The sequence below is a fragment of the Rhinolophus hipposideros genome (genome assembly GCF_964194185.1).
Source record: "Rhinolophus hipposideros genome assembly, chromosome: 20".
Lineage (NCBI taxonomy): Eukaryota > Metazoa > Chordata > Mammalia > Chiroptera > Rhinolophidae > Rhinolophus > Rhinolophus hipposideros.
Window position 1 is genome coordinate 10096266 of NC_138066.1, and position 5899 is coordinate 10102164.

Sequence of the window (5899 nt, forward strand, 5' to 3'; positions counted from 1 at the left end):
TTATCGCCTTTCGAAGGTGGCTTCTGGGCATGGTGAGAGGGGTGGCTGTGCCTGTGCTGTCCTCAGCTGATTCCTGACCCAGTTTGGGCTGGACTGGTCTCTGGACTGGTGTATGCTGGGGACAACAAGTCTCACCTGGCCTTGGGCATGTCATGGCATCTACTGCTGCCTACTGACCCTCCATGCCCATGGCCATCGATGATATCTCTTTTCAACCCCAGGCCTCAGCTGGCTCAGGGGGCCTCTCAGTAGACTGGCATCACCTCACTGTCATGCTGGAAGAGTTGGGTCCCCTGCATCTCACCACATCATAAGGTTCTTCTCGCTCTGTCTCTTCCCTGCTCTTCCCTGCTGTTGGGCACAGCTGTATAAGGGGCTTCTGGTTTGAAGCATCCCCGAGTCTATGTCCATGAACTCCCACATACACATCTGGGTGGTTCCACCATACCGGGACTCTCCAACTCCAAACCAAGAAGGGAAAACAAGAATATGTAGGCCTAACTTTTTCCACACACAGCTTTCTTTTCTCCTTTCCACAACCTTCAGGGCTTGAAGAATTGGGCTTTGCTTCCTTAAGAGGAAAAGTTAAGCTCTCTCTCTCTCAGCTGGGGTTGCCCCTATACCGTTCCTTTCTTCTCTGAGGGATCCTAAGCCTTGCTTCTCAGTCTTGAGGTGAGATGCAAGGGATGTTTTCTTTGCCCTGTGGAATAAACACTATGTTTTTGTGTTAATAGTTCTGATTTTTGCTATTGGAACCACAAGCTTGTTTGGAAATAGGACTTACTGAGGATGGAAATAATTACAAACCCTAAAAGAGCTCTCAAAAATGTCTAAGAGAGTTTCTTGGCTGGCCTAAATCACAAGATTTTTTTTCAAGCAGTGTCCATTACATTATTCTCTGCTTCTATTGAGTTTATCATTTTTGTCGTTATATTCTGAATTTCTAAGACCTCTCTTTTTCTCTGATTGCTCCTTTTTCTATAAGAGGTTGGTTTGGGAAGCGAGGTATTGTTTTAGTGTAGTAAAATATACATAACCTAAAATTTACCGTATTAACCATTTTTAAGTGTACAGTTCAGTGGCATTAAGTACTTTCACAATTTTGTTTAACCGTCACTGCTATCTTTATCCAAAATTTTTTCATCATTCACAACAAAACCTCTTTACCCATTAAACAATAACTTCCCCTTCTCCCCACCCTCTAGCCCCTGGTGACCTCCCTTCTACTCTCTGTCTCTATACATTTGCCCATTCTAGTTACCTCATATAGGTGGAATCATACAATACCTTTTCTTCTGTGTCTGGCTTATTTCACTTAGCATAATGTTTTCAGGGCCCATCCATGTTATAGCATATATAAAAATTTCATTCCTTCTTATGACTGAATAATAGCCCATGGTATGTATATACATTGTAGGTACATTTTGTATACCAGGCCTTTTTTTTATGAATGTGATATTCTGTCATATTTTTGAGGATATTAATTTGTATGTTTTAATGTATTTGTATTTCCTCCATTCCACTGGGGACAGTTCTTTCCCAGATTGCCCTTCCTGACCCATTATTTTCAGGATGCTGATGGTCCTTACTTGTGAGGTGATTCTCCCTTGTCTATTGACACGTAGGGTGGTGGTGGAAGAGGAAGGAGGATAGAGGCCAGTGTGGGTCTCTGGGTATTTACACAAATCATCTTTTGCTTCCGCCATTTGGCCCTCTCTGCTCCCCAGTACCACCTTAGCACAGCAGAGGGCTGGCACCCAGATTGTCGGTCCTCTGGATGCTATGTGAGTGGAGATGTTGCAACAGACATAGTTCCCTGCAGGGACTGGGCCAGCCAAGTGTTTCCCCAAGGATAAGGCAGGGGCTGAAGAGATTGAAGCAGCACAGACCCAAAGGTACCTCGAGCTACTCTGCCCACCCTTCTGTGGAACCAAGATGAGGCAGGGCCACTCTCCCCCAGACTCTCCTCCTCTAGCCTCAGAGGTGGACTTCAGAGTTGTCCCTTTGCAATAGGGTCCCGTAATTGTGGAAGCAGCTAGATTGGGTCAGCGGCTGCTGTTTGCTGGAATGTTATGACGGTTGCCTCTCTGGCTTCCCTACCCACTTCTGCACCGGCCTTGTTAAGTCCTGCACTGGCTTAGTGATGGAGGAAGAACTGCACAATGGGCCATTGGGCTCTAGCAGAGCTCAAAAAGCCTCTTGCCTGAGCATGTAGGCCCCATTTCCAGGCCGTGTGTTGGGGCTTTACTGTGCTCTGTTCATGACGTTCCCACCTTCTTCCTTGGAAGTCCTCCTTTATAGGGGGATCTCGGCTTAGCACTGTTTGACCTCCCAACAGAAACAACACATTTCCTCAAATCTCTCAAATATTTTGCTCTGTTGATGGTATTCTCTCCAGGGTTTTGGTTTGCTGGAACAGTTCCTTTTTTTTCTTCTTCATGTTACATTTCTCTCTTTGATTATTTCCAAGGGATGTGGAGAGAAATGAAAGGTGAGTATGTGGGACAGTCCTTGAAACCAGAAACCAATGAAGTTGTACTTGACTGGATTTTAAAATTCTACCACATTCTGCATTACGGTATTCTGTTTCTCTTCTCCTGCCTTCCTTGTTACTTTTCTTTTCTTAGCTAGTTATAAAAAGTGATTCCTAATGGTCTGGCTCATTCCAAATTCACTGCATGATTTGGGGACATGTCTTGTTCAGGATTATATTCTAAACTACAAAGTATTATGGGAAAGGCTGTGATCAGGATTATAAATAGTAGCAGCTATATGTTTATTTGAACTAGGAAAGATGTTCTAAATTAACCTAGATTTATGCAGACTATTGGGACACGTGGTGGATTGAAATAAAGGTGTATTCTCCAAACTCTCAAAAGCAATGTTTTCCACCAGGGGGAGCTATAGGATTTTTTTTTTTTTTTTAAGAGAGATGATCTTTGTGTCTCTCTTGTGCCACTTTAAAACAATTCTCCTGATAGATTCAGGGCCAGGAGACCAAACAGGCTAAGAAGTAAAGCCTTTCAATTCTTATAACTGAAAACTTATGGGATAGGATTGACTCCTGGCACAGCTGGATTCAGGTGTAAAAATTCCAGGTTTCAGTTAGGCTTTGCTCTCCTCTGTTATTGGCTTTATTGACCTCCTTTCATAGTGGCAAAGTGGCTGCAACAGTTCTAGCCTCCCATCCTTCCAGGCTTACGTCCAACAAGGACCCCACTTACCTAATGGCTTCCATGAAAGTCTGAGAATTGACTCTCTTGACCATTTGACTTTGTTAGGTTCCAAAAGCACTACTGGTCTTGGTAACATATGGCTTCACTGCTTCAGGCATCCTACATTATTGAGCAAAGAGACAATGTAATCTTTTGCTCTGATCTGTTCTTGAGATGTCATATAATATTGGATTTCCCTCATTCAAAGCCCATTTAATCTTTCCTTTACATGCAGTTATCTTTTGTCTTTTTCTCCATTTATATCCAACTTTCCCACCTTTGGAATGGACATTAGAATTGGCCACTGTGCTGGTCCAGAATGCTGTCAGCAACACTATTCTAGCAAATGCCTCCCACCCTCCCTCAGTCTACTTCCATTCATATAGGATAGGGTTATACAGGTACAGAACTAGTGGGCTATCTCGACCACTGGGCAATACAGCTGTATTCACTGTTAATTCCAATTTTGCCAGATGAAGTAAAGACACAGCCTACCCCCATCAGGCCCTTAGGAATTCTGACATAAAGATTTAAAGATGTAGTTACATTTTCCTGCTTTGGAATCATTCCTGCCTCTGGCATCCACAGTTGCAGCCCTGGTCCTTGGACCACTGCATCAAGTAGGAAAAAAGAAAGTGAGGTGCTGTAGGAAGGAACTGTATACATTTTCCAGCATCCTCCCCCACCCTCTTTTCTCCAGATCCCCCAGAAAAGTGGAAGAACCTACCCAGTGGCAACTCTCCTTTGGCCCCCCTCATACTGAATGTGAGCATGCACTTACGAAGGTATGTAAGCCAGTGCTTCATAACCTTTGTCTCCCCATTCTAGACAACGAAAGTTTCCATTGTCCATTCCAATTCCTATCAAACCATTACTCTGAAGATGAAAATTGTTCCTTGGTGTGAAGAAATGTGACTCGGCAGTACAAATTGGTGCAGTGTTTTGTTTCAATCTCATAGTATTTTGAGCATTTGCATCTGCCACCAAGTATGCAAAACCCTATCCAGAGTAAATGGCTATTCCTTTCAGGGACCATTGGTAGCCATCTGCAGTCCCTGTCTCTCTTATTGACAGTTCTTGTGGGCATTTTGTCCCTCGGAGGATGCAAAAGGAATGTCTAGATTCAGCCCATCTCTGTTTTGCCTCAGTACGCCCATGTCCACTCATTTCATGGATCTGAGTGGCTGCCACATGCTAGCACACTGGGATATGTACTTGGGGATTCCAGTCACCTTCCAGTCCTGGAAGGGAGTTCTTCTGGTGAGCACTGACATTACTCAGTAATTTCCATGGAGCCATCCTCCATATGGGCATCCCTTTAATAGCCCAGTTTTCCATTGCCCTTTTGTTGTTGCTGTTGTTTTTCAAACATTGCTTATTTTATTATAAAGAAACATAATTCTCTGGAAATGAATTCAAAGTTCAGTTTGCTACAGTTGCAAATTATTTTTAACAGTCGGTCACTACCAGAAAACAGAAGTAAGGGCAATTTTGTTATTATACGCTGGAACATAAATCACATTTAAGCACAAACATAAAAACGAAAGACTCATTTCTCATCGTTAACCTGTTTTTTTTCACTGCTTTCTTCCATATCAAAAGGAGAAAGAGACCTGGATGAAATAATAATGATTTTGTTTTAGCATAAAATGTGGTAAACGCATGTGTGCTGTTTGGAATCTTCACATCATTCTGGTGAAACACTGTACTCATTTCTTTCTTTCTTTTTTTTAAATTAATTTATTTTTTAAGTGTGTTTTTCCAGGACCCATCAGCTCCAAGTCAAGTGGTTGTTTCAATCTAGTTGTGGAGGGCGCAGCTCACAGTGGCCCATGTGGGGATCCAACTGGCAACGTTGTTGTTAAGAGCACTGCGCTCTAACCAACTAACCAATCTGAACTAACCAGCCAGCCGACCCTGTACTCGTTTCTGAAAGCACAATGTTTTAAGTAATGGCTTTATAAGTGTCTGTTGTGGCCTCATGGTACACATTTGTAACAAAGTGTAGCAGTGCTGGAGTGATCACTGTCAAGTTTCCTGGGATGCCATAAAGTAAGATTTGCAAAGGCAGACTTCCAAATATGATATTATTTTGTGTAAAAATGTATGGCAGAAATGCAAGGCTGATTACACTTGTACAATAAGAGAAAGATATCACACCAAATTCTGTTCAGGCCAGATTCCTGTACAAATCAGCCTTCCTTCCATCTTCTGATTTTTCAACTTCTGTACATAAGCATGGAACACATCTTCCCCAACAAACAGGTATCTGGGCTTGCACGGGATGCGACAGAAGCGGCACGGCTCTCTGCAGTCCCTTGTCCTCCCTCTGCAGACAGGCCCCCTCGAGGAGCCCCTCTGGGAGGCCAGCTGCCAGATGGCTGCCCATGGTGCCACCCTCTCCCCGCTGAGGGGTAGTCCGGCCACCCACAGGCCGCCCCAAACCAGAAGAAGCATCCCGTGGGAGTGAGAAGGGGTGGCCCATAGGGCTGCAGAAGCAGCCAGGAACCTGAGGTCAGCTCCTCAACCCACCAGGGTCTGGACAAGCCGCACAAGCCCCTTTCATTGCCCTTTTGCATGATTCTGTGGCCAGGCCATTAGCCACTACCCAGGAGTTGGTAAAAACTCACACAGTGTCCAACAGCACGCAATTGACCCTCGTGAGCTGAATTAATGTTACCTTC

The 5899-nt window shown here is 44.0% G+C and overlaps 1 pseudogene across 1 annotated transcript; it reads right to left on the bottom strand.

Annotated features, from left to right (window-relative positions):
- On the bottom strand, window positions 1–5672 carry LOC308489285 (transmembrane protein 70, mitochondrial-like; annotated as a pseudogene). Its single transcript has 3 exons — window positions 5139–5672; window positions 4829–4930; window positions 1–23 (listed from the first exon to the last, which is right to left on the bottom strand). The product of its transcript is annotated as a transmembrane protein 70, mitochondrial-like (transcript).
- Between the last annotated feature and the right edge of the window lie 227 nt (window positions 5673–5899).